Genomic DNA, 20,827 nt, shown 5'->3' on the forward strand with positions numbered 1-20,827 from the left:
AACAGATGCCTCTGAACATGGGATAGGGGCAGTTTTGTCCCAAACAAATGATGATGGCCTTGACCAGCCTGTTGCTTTCATTAGCAGGAGGTTACTCCCCAGGGAGCAGCGTTGGAGTGCCATTGAGAGGGAGGCCTTTGCTGAGGTTTGGTCCCTGAAGAAGCTGAGACCATACCTCTTTGGTACTCACTTCCTAGTTCAGACTGACCACAGACCTCTCAGATGGCTGATGCAAATGAAAGGTGAAAATCCAAAACTGTTGAGGTGGTCCATCTCCCTACAGGGAATGGACTTTGTAGTGGAACACAGACCTGGGACTGCCCATGCCAATGCAGATGGCCTTTCCAGGTTCTTCCACTTAGAAAATGAAGACTCTCTTGGGAAAGGTTAGTCTCATCCTCTTTCGTTTGGGGGGGGGGGGGGTTGTGTAAGGAAATGCCTCCTTGGCATGGTTACCCCCTGACTTTTTGCCTTTGCTGATGCTATGTTTTGAATTGAAAGTGTGCTGAGGCCTGCTAACCAGGCCCCAGCACCAGTGTTCTTTCCCTAACCTGTACTTTTGATTCCACAATTGGCACACCCTGGCACCCAGATAAGTCCCTTGTAACTGGTACCTCTGGTACCAAGGGCCCTGATGCCAGGGAAGGTCTCTAAGGGCTGCAGCATGTATTATGCCACCCTAGAGACCCCTCACCCAGCACAGACACACTGCTTATCAGCTTGTGTGTGCTAGTGAGAACAAAATGAGTAAGTCGACATGGCACTCCCCTCAGGGTGCCATGCCAGCCTCTCACTGCCTATGCAGTATAGTTAAGACACCCCTCTAGCAGGCCTTACAGCCCTAAGGCAGGGTGCACTATACCATAGGTGAGGGTACCAGTGCATGAGCACTGTGCCCCTACAGTGTCTAAGCAAAACCTTAGACATTGTAAGTGCAGGGTAGCCATAAGAGTATATGGTCTGGGAGTCTGTTTTACACGAACTCCACAGCACCATAATGGCTACACTGAAAACTGGGAAGTTTGGTATCAAACTTCTCAGCACAATAAATGCACACTGATGCCAGTGTACATTTTATTGTAAAATACACCACAGAGGGCACCTTAGAGGTGCCCCCTGAAACTTAACCGACTATCTGTGTAGGCTGACTGGTTCCAGCAGCCTGCCACACTAGAGACATGTTGCTGGCCCCATGGGGAGAGTGCCTTTGTCACTCTGAGGCCAGTAACAAAGCCTGCACTGGGTGGAGATGCTAACACCTCCCCCAGGCAGGAGCTGTAACACCTGGCGGTGAGCCTCAAAGGCTCACCCCTTTGTCACAGCACCGCAGGACACTCCAGCTAGTGGAGTTGCCTGCCCCCTCCGGCCCCGGCCCCCACTTTTGGCGGCAAGGCCGGAGAAAATAATGAGAATAACAAGGAGGAGTCACTGGCCAGTCAGGACAGCCCCTAAGGTGTCCTGAGCTGAGGTGACTCTAACTTTTAGAAATCCTCCATCTTGCAGATGGAGGATTCCCCCAATAGGATTAGGGATGTGACCCCCTCCCCTTGGGAGGAGGCACAAAGAGGGTGTACCCACCCTCAGGGCTAGTAGCCATTGGCTACTAACCCCCCAGACCTAAACACGCCCTTAAATTTAGTATTTAGGGGCTCTCCCTGAACCTAGAAATCAGATTCCTGCAACTACAAGAAGAAGGACTGCCTAGCTGAAAACCCCTCCAGAAACTCACCGGCCTGTCTCCTGCCTTCCAAAGAACTCTGCTCCAGCGACGCCTTCCAAAGGGACCAGCGACCTCTGAATCCTCTGAGGACTGCCCTGCTTCGACGACGACAAGAAACTCCCGAGGACAGCGGACCTGCTCCAAAAAGACTGCAACTTTATCCAAAGGAGCAGCTTTAAAGAACCCTGCAATCTCCCCGCAAGAAGCGTGAGACTTGCAACACTGCACCCGGCGACCCCGACTCGGCTGGTGGAGAACCAACACCCCAGGGAGGACCCCCGGACTACTCTACGACTGTGAGTACCAAAACCTGTCCCCCCTGAGCCCCCACAGCGCCGCCTGCAGAGGGAATCCCAAGCTTCCCCTGACCGCGACTCTCTGAAACCTAAGTCCCGACGCCTGGAAAAGACCCTGCACCGCAGCCCCCAGGACCTGAAGGACCGGACTTTCACTGCAGAAGTGACCCCCAGGAGTCCCTCTCCCTTGCCCAAGTGGAGGTTTCCCCGAGGAAGCCCCCCCTTGCCTGCCTGCAGCGCTGAAGAGATCCCTTGATCTCTCATTGACTTCCATTGCGAACCCGACGCTTGTTCTAACACTGCACCCGGCCGCCCCCGCGCCGCTGAGGGTGAAATTTCTGTGTGGGCTTGTGTCCCCCCCGGTGCCCTACAAAACCCCCCTGGTCTGCCCTCCGAAGACGCGGGTACTTACCTGCTGGCAGACTGGAACCGGGGCACCCCCTTCTCTCCATTGAAGCCTATGCGTTTTGGGCACCACTTTGAACTCTGCACCTGACCGGCCCTGAGCTGCTGGTGTGGTAACTTTGGGGTTGCTCTGAACCCCCAACGGTGGGCTACCTTGGACCAAGAACTGAACCCTGTAAGTGTCTCACTTACCTGGTAAAACTAACAAAAACTTACCTCCCCCAGGAACTGTGAAAATTGCACTGTGTCCACTTTTAAACTAGCTATTTGTGAATAACTTGAAAAGTATACATGCAATTGAAATGATTCAAAGTTCCTAATGTACTTACCTGCAATACCTTTCAAACAAGATATTACATGTTAAATTTGAACCTGTGGTCCTTAAAATAAACTAAGAAAATATATTTTTCTATAACAAAACCTATTGGCTGGATTTGTCTCTGAGTGTGTGTACCTCATTTATTGTCTATGTGTATGTACAACAAATGCTTAACACTACTCCTTGGATAAGCCTACTGCTCGACCACACTACCACAAAATAGAGCATTAGTATTATCTCTTTTTACCACTATTTTACCTCTAAGGGGAACCCTTGGACTCTGTGCATGCTATTCCTTACTTTGAAATAGCACATACAGAGCCAACTTCCTACATTGGTGGATCAGCGGTGGGGTACAAGACTTTGCATTTGCTGGACTACTCAGCCAATACCTGATCACACGACAAATTCCAAAATTGTCATTAGAAATTGATTTTTGCAATTTGAAAAGTTTTCTAAATTCTTAAAAGTCCTGCTAGGGCCTTGTGTTAGTCCCTGTTAGCATTTTTCTTTTAGAGTTTAAAAGTTTGGTAAAAGTTTGAATTAGATTCTAGAACTAGTTTTAGTTTCTTAAAAAGTATTCCAACTTTTAGAAGCATAATGTCTAATACAGATGTGAATGTGGTGGAACTCGACACCACACCTTACCTCCATCTACAGATGAGAGAGCTAAGTTCACTCTGTAAACTAAAGAAAATAGCAATGGGCTCCAGACCTTCCAAACTACAGCTCCAGGAGCTGTTGGCAGAGTTTGAAAGAGCCAACCCCTCTGAGGATGGCAACACAGAGGATGATGATAGTGACTTGGAGGGTGATTCCCCCCCACCAGTCCTATCTAGGGAGAACAGGGCCTCTCAAGCCCTGACTCCACAAATAATAGTCAGAGATGCTGGTTCCCTCACAGGAGGGACCAACAACTCTGAAATCACTGAGGATAACTCCAGTGAAGAGGACATCCAGTTAGCCAGGATGGCCAAAAGATTGGCTTTGGAAAGACAGATCCTAGCCATAGAAAGGGAAAGACAAGAGATGGGCCTAGGACCCATCAATGGTGGCAGCAACATAACTAGGGTCAGAGATTCTCCTGACATGTTGAAAATCCCCAAAGGGATTGTAACTAAATATGAAGATGGTGATGACATCACCAAATGGTTCACAGCTTTTGAGAGGGCTTGTGAAACCAGAAAAGTGAACAAATCTCACTGGGGTGCTCTCCTTTGGGAAATGTTCACAGGAAAGTGTAGGGATAGACTCCTCACACTCTCTAAAAAAGAGGCAGAATCTTATGACCTCATGAAGGGTACCCTGATTGAGGGCTTTGGATTCTCCACTGAGGAGTATAGGATTAGATTCAGGGGGGCTCAAAAATCCTCGAGCCAGACCTGGGTTGACTTTGTAGACTACTCAGTAAAAACACTAGATGGTTGGATTCAAGGCAATGGTGTAAATGATTATGATGGGCTGTACAATTTATTTGTGAAAGAACACCTATTAAGTAATTGTTTCAATGATAAACTGCATCAGCATCTGGTGGACCTAGGACCAATTTCTCCCCAAGAATTGGGAAAGAAGGCGGACCATTGGGTCAAGACTAGGGTGTCCAAAACTTCCACAGGGGGTGACCAAAAGAAAGGGGTCACAAAACCTCCCCAGGGGAAAGGTGGTGAGACAGCCAAAAACAAAGATAGTAAAGAGTCTTCTACAGGCCCCCAAAAACCTGCACAGGAGGGTGGGCCCAGAGCCTCTTCACAAAACAATTCTGGGTACAAGGGTAAAAACTTTGATCCCAAAAAGGCCTGGTGTCGTAACTGTAGTCAGTCTGGACACCAAACTGGAGACAAGGCCTGTCCCAAGAAAGATACCACTTCCAACTCCCATCCAGCTAAAACTGGAATGGCCAGTCTCCAAGTGGGATCAACAGTGTGCCCAGAGCAAATCAGGTGTCACACTGAAGCTACATTAGTCTCTGAGGGTGGGGTGGATTTAGCCACACTGGCTGCCTGGCCCCCTAACATGCAAAAATACAGGCAGCAGCTCTTAATTAATGGGACAAGTGTAGAGGGCCTGAGGGATACAGGTGCCAGTGTCACTATGGTGACAGAGAAACTGGTTTCCCCTGGCCAATACCTGACTGGACAAACTTATCCAGTCACCAACGCTGACAATCAGACTAAAGTACATCCCATGGCTATGGTAACTTTAGAGTGGGGAGGGGTCAATGGCCTGAAACAGGTGGTGGTCTCCTCAAATATCCCAGTAGACTGTTTGCTTGGAAATGACCTGGAGTCCTCAGCATGGGCTGAGGTAGAACTGAAAACCCATGCAGCCATGCTGGGTATCCCTGAACTGGTGTGTGTCAAGACTAGGGCACAGTGCAAGGCACAGGGTGAAAAAGTAGAGCTGGAGTCTGGAAAAATGGCCCAGCCTACCAAGAGACAAGGAAAGTCAGCTGGGAAACCAGCTGCAACACAACACCAAAAAGAGAACCTCTCTTCTCAGGAAGAAGTTCTGCCCTCTGAGGGAACTGAGCCTATGGAGCTGGAACCTTATCAGGTTGAGCTCTTGGGCCCAGGGGGACCCTCAAGGGAAGAGTTGTGTAAGGGACAAGAAACCTGTCCCTCTCTTGAAGGCCTTAGGCAGCAAGCTGCTGAAGAGTCCAAAGGCAAGAAAAATGGAACACATAGGGTCTATTGGGAAGATGGACTCCTGTACACTGAGGCAAGAGATCCCAAACCTGGTGCCACTAGGAGAGTGGTAGTGCCTCAGGGTTTCAGAGAGTTTATTCTGACCTTAGCCCATGATATTCCCCTTGCTGGGCATTTGGGACAAACCAAGACGTGGGAGAGGTTAGTCAACCACTTCTACTGGCCCAATATGTCCCAGAAGGTTAAGGAGTTTTGCCTCTCCTGCCCCACCTGTCAAGCCAGTGGTAAGACAGGTGGGCACCCAAAGGCCCCCCTCATTCCACTTCCAGTGGTGGGGGTCCCCTTTGAAAGAGTGGGTGTGGACATAGTTGGTCCACTAGAACCTCCCACAGCCTCAGGAAATATGTACATCCTAGTAGTAGTGGATCATGCTACTAGGTATCCTGAAGCTATTCCCCTTAGGTCGACTACTGCCCCTGCAGTAGCCAAGGCCCTCATTGGTATCTTTACCAGAGTGGGTTTCCCTAAGGAGGTGGTTTCTGACAGAGGTACCAACTTCATGTCAGCTTACCTAAAACACATGTGGAATGAGTGTGGAGTGACTTATAAATTCACTACACCATATCATCCACAAACTAATGGCCTTGTTGAGAGATTCAACAAGACATTAAAGGGCATGATCATGGGGCTCCCAGAAAAACTCAAAAGGAGATGGGATGTCCTCCTGCCATGTCTGCTTTTCGCTTACAGAGAGGTGCCTCAGAAGGGAGTAGGATTCTCACCCTTTGAACTTCTGTTTGGCCACCCTGTAAGGGGACCACTTGCTCTTGTTAAAGAAGGCTGGGAGAGACCTCTTCATGAGCCTAAACAAGACATAGTGGACTATGTACTTGGCCTTCGCTCAAGGATGGCAGAGTACATGGAAAAGGCAAGTAAAAACCTTGAGGCCAGCCAACAACTCCAGAAGTTGTGGTATGACCAAAAGGCTGCACTGGTTGAATTCCAACCAGGACAGAAAGTCTGGGTTCTGGAGCCTGTGGCTCCCAGGGCACTCCAGGACAAATGGAGTGGCCCTTACCCAGTACTAGAAAGGAAGAGTCAGGTCACCTACCTGGTGGACCTGGGCACAAGCAGGAGCCCCAAGAGGGTGATCCATGTGAACCGCCTTAAGCTCTTCCATGACAGGGCTGATGTAAATCTGTTGATGGTAACAGATGAGGACCAGGAAGCTGAGAGTGAACCTCTCCCTGATCTCCTCTCATCAGACCCTAAAGATGGCTCAGTAGATGGAGTGATCTACTCAGACGCCCTCTCTAGCCAGCAGCAGTCTGACTGCAGGAAGGTCCTGCAACAGTTTGCTGAACTCTTTTCCCTAACCCCGGGTCAGACACACCTGTGTACCCATGATGTGGACACAGGAGACAGCATGCCTGTCAAAAACAAAATATTTAGACAGTCTGACCAAGTTAAGGAAAGCATCAAGGTGGAAGTCCACAAGATGCTGGAATTGGGAGTAATTGAGTACTCTGACAGCCCCTGGGCTAGCCCAGTGGTCTTAGTCCCCAAACCTCACACCAAAGAAGGAAAGAGAGAGATGAGGTTTTGTGTGGACTACAGAGGTCTCAACTCTGTCACCAAGACAGATGCTCATCCCATTCCTAGAGCTGATGAGCTAATAGACAAATTAGGGGCTGCCAAATTCTTAAGTACCTTTGACTTAACAGCAGGGTACTGGCAAATCAAAATGGCCCCTGGAGCAAAAGAAAAGACAGTATTCTCCACACCTGATGGGCATTATCAGTTCACTGTTATGCCCTTTGGTTTAAAGAATGCCCCTGCCACCTTCCAAAGGTTGGTGAATCAAGTCCTTGCTGGGCTGGAATCCTTTAGTGCAGCTTATCTTGATGATATTGCTGTCTTCAGCTCCACCTGGCAGGATCACCTGGTCCACCTGAAGAAGGTTTTGAAGGCTCTGCAATCTGCAGGCCTCTCTATCAAGGCATCCAAATGCCAGATAGGGCAGGGAACTGTGGTTTACTTGGGACACCTTGTAGGTGGAGGCCAAGTTCAGCCACTCCAGCCTAAGATCCAGACTATTCTGGACTGGGCAGCTCCAAAAACCCAGACTCAAGTCAGGGCATTCCTTGGCTTGACTGGGTACTACAGGAGGTTTGTGAAGGGATATGGATCCATTGTGACAGCCCTCACAGAACTCACCTCCAAGAAAATGCCCAAGAAAGTAAACTGGACTGTAGAATGCCAACAGGCCTTTGACACCCTGAAACAAGCTATGTGTACAGCACCAGTTCTAAAAGCTCCAGATTACTCCAAGCAGTTCATTGTGCAAACAGATGCCTCTGAACATGGGATAGGGGCAGTTTTGTCCCAAACAAATGATGATGGCCTTGACCAGCCTGTTGCTTTCATTAGCAGGAGGTTACTCCCCAGGGAGCAGCGTTGGAGTGCCATTGAGAGGGAGGCCTTTGCTGAGGTTTGGTCCCTGAAGAAGCTGAGACCATACCTCTTTGGTACTCACTTCCTAGTTCAGACTGACCACAGACCTCTCAGATGGCTGATGCAAATGAAAGGTGAAAATCCAAAACTGTTGAGGTGGTCCATCTCCCTACAGGGAATGGACTTTGTAGTGGAACACAGACCTGGGACTGCCCATGCCAATGCAGATGGCCTTTCCAGGTTCTTCCACTTAGAAAATGAAGACTCTCTTGGGAAAGGTTAGTCTCATCCTCTTTCGTTTGGGGGGGGGGGGGTTGTGTAAGGAAATGCCTCCTTGGCATGGTTACCCCCTGACTTTTTGCCTTTGCTGATGCTATGTTTTGAATTGAAAGTGTGCTGAGGCCTGCTAACCAGGCCCCAGCACCAGTGTTCTTTCCCTAACCTGTACTTTTGATTCCACAATTGGCACACCCTGGCACCCAGATAAGTCCCTTGTAACTGGTACCTCTGGTACCAAGGGCCCTGATGCCAGGGAAGGTCTCTAAGGGCTGCAGCATGTATTATGCCACCCTAGAGACCCCTCACCCAGCACAGACACACTGCTTATCAGCTTGTGTGTGCTAGTGAGAACAAAATGAGTAAGTCGACATGGCACTCCCCTCAGGGTGCCATGCCAGCCTCTCACTGCCTATGCAGTATAGTTAAGACACCCCTCTAGCAGGCCTTACAGCCCTAAGGCAGGGTGCACTATACCATAGGTGAGGGTACCAGTGCATGAGCACTGTGCCCCTACAGTGTCTAAGCAAAACCTTAGACATTGTAAGTGCAGGGTAGCCATAAGAGTATATGGTCTGGGAGTCTGTTTTACACGAACTCCACAGCACCATAATGGCTACACTGAAAACTGGGAAGTTTGGTATCAAACTTCTCAGCACAATAAATGCACACTGATGCCAGTGTACATTTTATTGTAAAATACACCACAGAGGGCACCTTAGAGGTGCCCCCTGAAACTTAACCGACTATCTGTGTAGGCTGACTGGTTCCAGCAGCCTGCCACACTAGAGACATGTTGCTGGCCCCATGGGGAGAGTGCCTTTGTCACTCTGAGGCCAGTAACAAAGCCTGCACTGGGTGGAGATGCTAACACCTCCCCCAGGCAGGAGCTGTAACACCTGGCGGTGAGCCTCAAAGGCTCACCCCTTTGTCACAGCACCGCAGGACACTCCGGCTAGTGGAGTTGCCTGCCCCCTCCGGCCCCGGCCCCCACTTTTGGCGGCAAGGCCGGAGAAAATAATGAGAATAACAAGGAGGAGTCACTGGCCAGTCAGGACAGCCCCTAAGGTGTCCTGAGCTGAGGTGACTCTAACTTTTAGAAATCCTCCATCTTGCAGATGGAGGATTCCCCCAATAGGATTAGGGATGTGACCCCCTCCCCTTGGGAGGAGGCACAAAGAGGGTGTACCCACCCTCAGGGCTAGTAGCCATTGGCTACTAACCCCCCAGACCTAAACACGCCCTTAAATTTAGTATTTAGGGGCTCTCCCTGAACCTAGAAATCAGATTCCTGCAACTACAAGAAGAAGGACTGCCTAGCTGAAAACCCCTCCAGAAACTCACCGGCCTGTCTCCTGCCTTCCAAAGAACTCTGCTCCAGCGACGCCTTCCAAAGGGACCAGCGACCTCTGAATCCTCTGAGGACTGCCCTGCTTCGACGACGACAAGAAACTCCCAAGGACAGCGGACCTGCTCCAAAAAGACTGCAACTTTATCCAAAGGAGCAGCTTTAAAGAACCCTGCAATCTCCCCGCAAGAAGCGTGAGACTTGCAACACTGCACCCGGCGACCCCGACTCGGCTGGTGGAGAACCAACACCCCAGGGAGGACCCCCGGACTACTCTACGACTGTGAGTACCAAAACCTGTCCCCCCTGAGCCCCCACAGCGCCGCCTGCAGAGGGAATCCCAAGCTTCCCCTGACCGCGACTCTCTGAAACCTAAGTCCCGACGCCTGGAAAAGACCCTGCACCGCAGCCCCCAGGACCTGAAGGACCGGACTTTCACTGCAGAAGTGACCCCCAGGAGTCCCTCTCCCTTGCCCAAGTGGAGGTTTCCCCGAGGAAGCCCCCCCTTGCCTGCCTGCAGCGCTGAAGAGATCCCTTGATCTCTCATTGACTTCCATTGCGAACCCGACGCTTGTTCTAACACTGCACCCGGCCGCCCCCGCGCCGCTGAGGGTGAAATTTCTGTGTGGGCTTGTGTCCCCCCCGGTGCCCTACAAAACCCCCCTGGTCTGCCCTCCGAAGACGCGGGTACTTACCTGCTGGCAGACTGGAACCGGGGCACCCCCTTCTCTCCATTGAAGCCTATGCGTTTTGGGCACCACTTTGAACTCTGCACCTGACCGGCCCTGAGCTGCTGGTGTGGTAACTTTGGGGTTGCTCTGAACCCCCAACGGTGGGCTACCTTGGACCAAGAACTGAACCCTGTAAGTGTCTCACTTACCTGGTAAAACTAACAAAAACTTACCTCCCCCAGGAACTGTGAAAATTGCACTAAGTGTCCACTTTTAAACTAGCTATTTGTGAATAACTTGAAAAGTATACATGCAATTGAAATGATTCAAAGTTCCTAATGTACTTACCTGCAATACCTTTCAAACAAGATATTACATGTTAAATTTGAACCTGTGGTTCTTAAAATAAACTAAGAAAATATATTTTTCTATAACAAAACCTATTGGCTGGATTTGTCTCTGAGTGTGTGTACCTCATTTATTGTCTATGTGTATGTACAACAAATGCTTAACACTACTCCTTGGATAAGCCTACTGCTCGACCACACTACCACAAAATAGAGCATTAGTATTATCTCTTTTTACCACTATTTTACCTCTAAGGGGAACCCTTGGACTCTGTGCATGCTATTCCTTACTTTGAAATAGCACATACAGAGCCAACTTCCTACATTGGTGGATCAGCGGTGGGGTACAAGACTTTGCATTTGCTGGACTACTCAGCCAATACCTGATCACACGACAAATTCCAAAATTGTCATTAGAAATTGATTTTTGCAATTTGAAAAGTTTTCTAAATTCTTAAAAGTCCTGCTAGGGCCTTGTGTTAGTCCCTGTTAGCATTTTTCTTTTAGAGTTTAAAAGTTTGGTAAAAGTTTGAATTAGATTCTAGAACTAGTTTTAGTTTCTTAAAAAGTATTCCAACTTTTAGAAGCATAATGTCTAATACAGATGTGAATGTGGTGGAACTCGACACCACACCTTACCTCCATCTACAGATGAGAGAGCTAAGTTCACTCTGTAAACTAAAGAAAATAGCAATGGGCTCCAGACCTTCCAAACTACAGCTCCAGGAGCTGTTGGCAGAGTTTGAAAGAGCCAACCCCTCTGAGGATGGCAACACAGAGGATGATGATAGTGACTTGGAGGGTGATTCCCCCCCACCAGTCCTATCTAGGGAGAACAGGGCCTCTCAAGCCCTGACTCCACAAATAATAGTCAGAGATGCTGGTTCCCTCACAGGAGGGACCAACAACTCTGAAATCACTGAGGATAACTCCAGTGAAGAGGACATCCAGTTAGCCAGGATGGCCAAAAGATTGGCTTTGGAAAGACAGATCCTAGCCATAGAAAGGGAAAGACAAGAGATGGGCCTAGGACCCATCAATGGTGGCAGCAACATAACTAGGGTCAGAGATTCTCCTGACATGTTGAAAATCCCCAAAGGGATTGTAACTAAATATGAAGATGGTGATGACATCACCAAATGGTTCACAGCTTTTGAGAGGGCTTGTGAAACCAGAAAAGTGAACAAATCTCACTGGGGTGCTCTCCTTTGGGAAATGTTCACAGGAAAGTGTAGGGATAGACTCCTCACACTCTCTAAAAAAGAGGCAGAATCTTATGACCTCATGAAGGGTACCCTGATTGAGGGCTTTGGATTCTCCACTGAGGAGTATAGGATTAGATTCAGGGGGGCTCAAAAATCCTCGAGCCAGACCTGGGTTGACTTTGTAGACTACTCAGTAAAAACACTAGATGGTTGGATTCAAGGCAATGGTGTAAATGATTATGATGGGCTGTACAATTTATTTGTGAAAGAACACCTATTAAGTAATTGTTTCAATGATAAACTGCATCAGCATCTGGTGGACCTAGGACCAATTTCTCCCCAAGAATTGGGAAAGAAGGCGGACCATTGGGTCAAGACTAGGGTGTCCAAAACTTCCACAGGGGGTGACCAAAAGAAAGGGGTTACAAAACCTCCCCAGGGGAAAGGTGGTGAGACAGCCAAAAACAAAGATAGTAAAGAGTCTTCTACAGGCCCCCAAAAACCTGCACAGGAGGGTGGGCCCAGAGCCTCTTCACAAAACAATTCTGGGTACAAGGGTAAAAACTTTGATCCCAAAAAGGCCTGGTGTCGTAACTGTAGTCAGTCTGGACACCAAACTGGAGACAAGGCCTGTCCCAAGAAAGATACCACTTCCAACTCCCATCCAGCTAAAACTGGAATGGCCAGTCTCCAAGTGGGATCAACAGTGTGCCCAGAGCAAATCAGGTGTCACACTGAAGCTACATTAGTCTCTGAGGGTGGGGTGGATTTAGCCACACTGGCTGCCTGGCCCCCTAACATGCAAAAATACAGGCAGCAGCTCTTAATTAATGGGACAAGTGTAGAGGGCCTGAGGGATACAGGTGCCAGTGTCACTATGGTGACAGAGAAACTGGTTTCCCCTGGCCAATACCTGACTGGACAAACTTATCCAGTCACCAACGCTGACAATCAGACTAAAGTACATCCCATGGCTATGGTAACTTTAGAGTGGGGAGGGGTCAATGGCCTGAAACAGGTGGTGGTCTCCTCAAATATCCCAGTAGACTGTTTGCTTGGAAATGACCTGGAGTCCTCAGCATGGGCTGAGGTAGAACTGAAAACCCATGCAGCCATGCTGGGTATCCCTGAACTGGTGTGTGTCAAGACTAGGGCACAGTGCAAGGCACAGGGTGAAAAAGTAGAGCTGGAGTCTGGAAAAATGGCCCAGCCTACCAAGAGACAAGGAAAGTCAGCTGGGAAACCAGCTGCAACACAACACCAAAAAGAGAACCTCTCTTCTCAGGAAGAAGTTCTGCCCTCTGAGGGAACTGAGCCTATGGAGCTGGAACCTTATCAGGTTGAGCTCTTGGGCCCAGGGGGACCCTCAAGGGAAGAGTTGTGTAAGGGACAAGAAACCTGTCCCTCTCTTGAAGGCCTTAGGCAGCAAGCTGCTGAAGAGTCCAAAGGCAAGAAAAATGGAACACATAGGGTCTATTGGGAAGATGGACTCCTGTACACTGAGGCAAGAGATCCCAAACCTGGTGCCACTAGGAGAGTGGTAGTGCCTCAGGGTTTCAGAGAGTTTATTCTGACCTTAGCCCATGATATTCCCCTTGCTGGGCATTTGGGACAAACCAAGACGTGGGAGAGGTTAGTCAACCACTTCTACTGGCCCAATATGTCCCAGAAGGTTAAGGAGTTTTGCCTCTCCTGCCCCACCTGTCAAGCCAGTGGTAAGACAGGTGGGCACCCAAAGGCCCCCCTCATTCCACTTCCAGTGGTGGGGGTCCCCTTTGAAAGAGTGGGTGTGGACATAGTTGGTCCACTAGAACCTCCCACAGCCTCAGGAAATATGTACATCCTAGTAGTAGTGGATCATGCTACTAGGTATCCTGAAGCTATTCCCCTTAGGTCGACTACTGCCCCTGCAGTAGCCAAGGCCCTCATTGGTATCTTTACCAGAGTGGGTTTCCCTAAGGAGGTGGTTTCTGACAGAGGTACCAACTTCATGTCAGCTTACCTAAAACACATGTGGAATGAGTGTGGAGTGACTTATAAATTCACTACACCATATCATCCACAAACTAATGACCTTGTTGAGAGATTCAACAAGACATTAAAGGGCATGATCATGGGGCTCCCAGAAAAACTCAAAAGGAGATGGGATGTCCTCCTGCCATGTCTGCTTTTCGCTTACAGAGAGGTGCCTCAGAAGGGAGTAGGATTCTCACCCTTTGAACTTCTGTTTGGCCACCCTGTAAGGGGACCACTTGCTCTTGTTAAAGAAGGCTGGGAGAGACCTCTTCATGAGCCTAAACAAGACATAGTGGACTATGTACTTGGCCTTCGCTCAAGGATGGCAGAGTACATGGAAAAGGCAAGTAAAAACCTTGAGGCCAGCCAACAACTCCAGAAGTTGTGGTATGACCAAAAGGCTGCACTGGTTGAATTCCAACCAGGACAGAAAGTCTGGGTTCTGGAGCCTGTGGCTCCCAGGGCACTCCAGGACAAATGGAGTGGCCCTTACCCAGTACTAGAAAGGAAGAGTCAGGTCACCTACCTGGTGGACCTGGGCACAAGCAGGAGCCCCAAGAGGGTGATCCATGTGAACCGCCTTAAGCTCTTCCATGACAGGGCTGATGTAAATCTGTTGATGGTAACAGATGAGGACCAGGAAGCTGAGAGTGAACCTCTCCCTGATCTCCTCTCATCAGACCCTAAAGATGGCTCAGTAGATGGAGTGATCTACTCAGACGCCCTCTCTAGCCAGCAGCAGTCTGACTGCAGGAAGGTCCTGCAACAGTTTGCTGAACTCTTTTCCCTAACCCCGGGTCAGACACACCTGTGTACCCATGATGTGGACACAGGAGACAGCATGCCTGTCAAAAACAAAATATTTAGACAGTCTGACCAAGTTAAGGAAAGCATCAAGGTGGAAGTCCACAAGATGCTGGAATTGGGAGTAATTGAGTACTCTGACAGCCCCTGGGCTAGCCCAGTGGTCTTAGTCCCCAAACCTCACACCAAAGAAGGAAAGAGAGAGATGAGGTTTTGTGTGGACTACAGAGGTCTCAACTCTGTCACCAAGACAGATGCTCATCCCATTCCTAGAGCTGATGAGCTAATAGACAAATTAGGGGCTGCCAAATTCTTAAGTACCTTTGACTTAACAGCAGGGTACTGGCAAATCAAAATGGCCCCTGGAGCAAAAGAAAAGACAGTATTCTCCACACCTGATGGGCATTATCAGTTCACTGTTATGCCCTTTGGTTTAAAGAATGCCCCTGCCACCTTCCAAAGGTTGGTGAATCAAGTCCTTGCTGGGCTGGAATCCTTTAGTGCAGCTTATCTTGATGATATTGCTGTCTTCAGCTCCACCTGGCAGGATCACCTGGTCCACCTGAAGAAGGTTTTGAAGGCTCTGCAATCTGCAGGCCTCTCTATCAAGGCATCCAAATGCCAGATAGGGCAGGGAACTGTGGTTTACTTGGGACACCTTGTAGGTGGAGGCCAAGTTCAGCCACTCCAGCCTAAGATCCAGACTATTCTGGACTGGGCAGCTCCAAAAACCCAGACTCAAGTCAGGGCATTCCTTGGCTTGACTGGGTACTACAGGAGGTTTGTGAAGGGATATGGATCCATTGTGACAGCCCTCACAGAACTCACCTCCAAGAAAATGCCCAAGAAAGTAAACTGGACTGTAGAATGCCAACAGGCCTTTGACACCCTGAAACAAGCTATGTGCACAGCACCAGTTCTAAAAGCTCCAGATTACTCCAAGCAGTTCATTGTGCAAACAGATGCCTCTGAACATGGGATAGGGGCAGTTTTGTCCCAAACAAATGATGATGGCCTTGACCAGCCTGTTGCTTTCATTAGCAGGAGGTTACTCCCCAGGGAGCAGCGTTGGAGTGCCATTGAGAGGGAGGCCTTTGCTGAGGTTTGGTCCCTGAAGAAGCTGAGACCATACCTCTTTGGTACTCACTTCCTAGTTCAGACTGACCACAGACCTCTCAGATGGCTGATGCAAATGAAAGGTGAAAATCCAAAACTGTTGAGGTGGTCCATCTCCCTACAGGGAATGGACTTTGTAGTGGAACACAGACCTGGGACTGCCCATGCCAATGCAGATGGCCTTTCCAGGTTCTTCCACTTAGAAAATGAAGACTCTCTTGGGAAAGGTTAGTCTCATCCTCTTTCGTTTGGGGGGGGGGGGGGTTGTGTAAGGAAATGCCTCCTTGGCATGGTTACCCCCTGACTTTTTGCCTTTGCTGATGCTATGTTTTGAATTGAAAGTGTGCTGAGGCCTGCTAACCAGGCCCCAGCACCAGTGTTCTTTCCCTAACCTGTACTTTTGATTCCACAATTGGCACACCCTGGCACCCAGATAAGTCCCTTGTAACTGGTACCTCTGGTACCAAGGGCCCTGATGCCAGGGAAGGTCTCTAAGGGCTGCAGCATGTATTATGCCACCCTAGAGACCCCTCACCCAGCACAGACACACTGCTTATCAGCTTGTGTGTGCTAGTGAGAACAAAATGAGTAAGTCGACATGGCACTCCCCTCAGGGTGCCATGCCAGCCTCTCACTGCCTATGCAGTATAGTTAAGACACCCCTCTAGCAGGCCTTACAGCCCTAAGGCAGGGTGCACTATACCATAGGTGAGGGTACCAGTGCATGAGCACTGTGCCCCTACAGTGTCTAAGCAAAACCTTAGACATTGTAAGTGCAGGGTAGCCATAAGAGTATATGGTCTGGGAGTCTGTTTTACACGAACTCCACAGCACCATAATGGCTACACTGAAAACTGGGAAGTTTGGTATCAAACTTCTCAGCACAATAAATGCACACTGATGCCAGTGTACATTTTATTGTAAAATACACCACAGAGGGCACCTTAGAGGTGCCCCCTGAAACTTAACCGACTATCTGTGTAGGCTGACTGGTTCCAGCAGCCTGCCACACTAGAGACATGTTGCTGGCCCCATGGGGAGAGTGCCTTTGTCACTCTGAGGCCAGTAACAAAGCCTGCACTGGGTGGAGATGCTAACACCTCCCCCAGGCAGGAGCTGTAACACCTGGCGGTGAGCCTCAAAGGCTCACCCCTTTGTCACAGCACCGCAGGACACTCCGGCTAGTGGAGTTGCCTGCCCCCTCCGGCCCCGGCCCCCACTTTTGGCGGCAAGGCCGGAGAAAATAATGAGAATAACAAGGAGGAGTCACTGGCCAGTCAGGACAGCCCCTAAGGTGTCCTGAGCTGAGGTGACTCTAACTTTTAGAAATCCTCCATCTTGCAGATGGAGGATTCCCCCAATAGGATTAGGGATGTGACCCCCTCCCCTTGGGAGGAGGCACAAAGAGGGTGTACCCACCCTCAGGGCTAGTAGCCATTGGCTACTAACCCCCCAGACCTAAACACGCCCTTAAATTTAGTATTTAGGGGCTCTCCCTGAACCTAGAAATCAGATTCCTGCAACTACAAGAAGAAGGACTGCCTAGCTGAAAACCCCTCCAGAAACTCACCGGCCTGTCTCCTGCCTTCCAAAGAACTCTGCTCCAGCGACGCCTTCCAAAGGGACCAGCGACCTCTGAATCCTCTGAGGACTGCCCTGCTTCGACGACGACAAGAAACTCCCAAGGACAGCGGACCTGCTCCAAAAAGACTGCAACTTTATCCAAAGGAGCAGCTTTAAAGAACCCTGCAATCTCCCCGCAAGAAGCGTGAGACTTGCAACACTGCACCCGGCGACCCCGACTCGGCTGGTGGAGAACCAACACCCCAGGGAGGACCCCCGGACTACTCTACGACTGTGAGTACCAAAACCTGTCCCCCCTGAGCCCCCACAGCGCCGCCTGCAGAGGGAATCCCAAGCTTCCCCTGACCGCGACTCTCTGAAACCTAAGTCCCGACGCCTGGAAAAGACCCTGCACCGCAGCCCCCAGGACCTGAAGGACCGGACTTTCACTGCAGAAGTGACCCCCAGGAGTCCCTCTCCCTTGCCCAAGTGGAGGTTTCCCCGAGGAAGCCCCCCCTTGCCTGCCTGCAGCGCTGAAGAGATCCCTTGATCTCTCATTGACTTCCATTGCGAACCCGACGCTTGTTCTAACACTGCACCCGGCCGCCCCCGCGCCGCTGAGGGTGAAATTTCTGTGTGGGCTTGTGTCCCCCCCGGTGCCCTACAAAACCCCCCTGGTCTGCCCTCCGAAGACGCGGGTACTTACCTGCTGGCAGACTGGAACCGGGGCACCCCCTTCTCTCCATTGAAGCCTATGCGTTTTGGGCACCACTTTGAACTCTGCACCTGACCGGCCCTGAGCTGCTGGTGTGGTAACTTTGGGGTTGCTCTGAACCCCCAACGGTAGGCTACCTTGGACCAAGAACTGAACCCTGTAAGTGTCTTACTTACCTGGTAAAACTAACAAAAACTTACCTCCCCCAGGAACTGTGAAAATTGCACTGTGTCCACTTTTAAACTAGCTATTTGTGAATAACTTGAAAAGTATACATGCAATTGAAATGATTCAAAGTTCCTAATGTACTTACCTGCAATACCTTTGAAACAAGATATTACATGTTAAATTTGAACCTGTGGTTCTTAAAATAAACTAAGAAAAGATATTTTTCTATAACAAAACCTATTGGCTGGATTTGTCTCTGAGTGTGTGTACCTCATTTATTGTCTATGTGTATGTACAACAAATGCTTAACACTACTCCTTGGATAAGCCTACTGCTCGACCACACTACCACAAAATAGAGCATTAGTATTATCTCTTTTTACCACTATTTTACCTCTAAGGGGAACCCTTGGACTCTGTGCATGCTATTCCTTACTTTGAAATAGCACATACAGAGCCAACTTCCTACACCGCTGAACAGGGCAACGACTGCCAAGTCAAGCACCGCTGAACAGGGCAAGCACCGCTGAACAGGGCAAGGACCGCCAAGTCAAGCACCGCTTAACAGGGTAAGCACCGCTAAACAGGGCAAGGACTGCCAAGTCAAGCACCACTGAACAGGGCAAGGACCGCCAACTTAAGCACCGCAAGCCCATGAGCGTCAGGGGCAGTGACGCAACTGGGACCGTCACGGGGTGAGTGATGCACTCTGGGCACCAGTCCCCCTCCAGAACCAGTGGAGACATGCATCCACTCCGTCTGTCCTGCACAGGATGAAGCACTCTGGGCACCAGTCCCCCTCCAGAACCAGTGGAGACTGTTATCCACTTGAGAGACTGTGGCTTTGCACGCCCCAGGATAAAGCAGTGGGCAAACCACCCATTGGAGAGACTTGTGAGACTGTGGCTTTGCACTCCCCAGGATGAAGCAGTGGGCAGACCACCCACTGGAGAGACTTGTGAGACTGTGGCTTTGCACTCCCCAGGATAAAGCAGTGGGCAGACCACCCACTGGAGAGACTTGTGAGACTGTGGCTTTGCACTCCCCAGGATACAGCAGTGGGCAAACCACCCACTGTAGAGACTTGAGAGACTGTGGCTTTGCACTCCCCAGGATAAAGCAGTGGGCAAACCACCCACTGTAGAGACTTGTGAGACTGTGGCTTTGCACTCCCTAGGATAAAGCAGTGGGCAAACCACCCACTGGAGAGACTTGAGAGACTGTGGCTTTGCACTCCCCAGGATGAAACAGTGGGCAAACCACCCACTGGAGAGACTTGTGAGACTGTGGCTTTGCACTCCCCAGGATAAAGCAGTGGGCAAACCACCCACTGGAGAGACTTGTGAGACTGTGGCTTTGCGCTCCCCAGGATACATCAATGGGCATGGAGCCCCCTTGTGGATCTGGCGTCGTGCACTCATCCGGCTGAGGTGCCCCCCCTTCCCTTCCCCCTGAGGTGCCTGTTGTATTTCTATCTGATGCCTCTGCAGTGTTCTCTCCGTCATGTTCTGGTATCTTGTGTGGGCCTCGCCCATGCATTTTGGGCCCAGTGGTCCACGGACTATGAATGGTGCAATACCTGGACGACTAATCATGGTGAATATATTGTTAATAGTGTATATATATATATATATATATATATATATATATATATATATATATATATATATTATTTTTTTTGCTTACTGAATTTTGATATATTACAATGGTTACACTAATTTTCTTTGGTCTTTGCATTCTTCAGGGGGGTTTGGGGGGTCTAACTAAATTGTATCATGATGTATTAGTGTGTGTGTTGTGGTGGGTGAGGGTGGGGGTGGGGGTGGTGCGTGTTGCGTGTGTGTGTCCCTGTTTTTTGCCTCCCCTATGTCGTAGGTGCAGTACTCACCGTGGTCTTCGCCGCCGGCGTTGGTGCTCCTGGTACAGGAGCAGGAAGACTAGCGCTGGAAGAATATGGAGTTCCGGCTCCATGGTGTCATCGTTCCTCGTGGAGTGTGTAGAGGTGAGCGTTTTTCCTTCGAAATGCCTGTTTCCGCTGTGTTTTTATCCGCGGTGAATTCACCCCGGAAAAGGTGGCGGATTGGCCTGTCATAATAGTGTGGGCGGTACATTGTCTTCCGCCTGTCTGTTGGCGGTGACCGCCGAGCTGTTGGTTTGTACCGCTGTGGCGGTCGGAGTGATAAAGTGGCAGTCTTTGTTGGCGGTTTCCGCCACGCTCGTAATTCCCAAAAGAATTCCGCCGGCCTGTTGGCGGTCTTACTGCCGCTTTAACACCGTCTGCCAGGGTTGTAATGTTTCACTTTCATATAGTAAAAACAGAGCCAGCTTCCTACAGTACCTACCCTCTTAGGTAAACAAGTGCACAATGGAGAATATCCTGAGCCTTGTTCAGCCTATTCTGGCCATCCTCAAGGTCAATGATCTGAGGGCTATAGCAAAGCTAGGGGCATTAGCTTAAGGTCTACTGCCAAAAGAGAGGACCTTTTAGCGGCCCTCACGTAGAGGCCCTCACCTCATTTGAGGGAGAGAAAACTAGAGACAAGGCTTCCTCCTCGGAAGGAGAACTCGTAGGAGTAGAGGATAGTGCCCTAATCTCAGTAAGGGAAGGAGAAGGTGGGGAGGACCTTGAGTCTCAACTCTTCCCCATACCTCCTTTACCAGTGGGAAGTGTAAAAAGTCCCTCTTGTAGACCCCCTACTGGAAGAAGGAGTAAGACGCCTGAGAGCAAGCTTCACCAACTAGGAAGCTTGAGCTTGGAGA

This window comes from Pleurodeles waltl, chromosome 3_2, assembly GCF_031143425.1.
Source record: "Pleurodeles waltl isolate 20211129_DDA chromosome 3_2, aPleWal1.hap1.20221129, whole genome shotgun sequence".
NCBI classification, from domain to species: Eukaryota; Metazoa; Chordata; class Amphibia; order Caudata; family Salamandridae; genus Pleurodeles; species Pleurodeles waltl.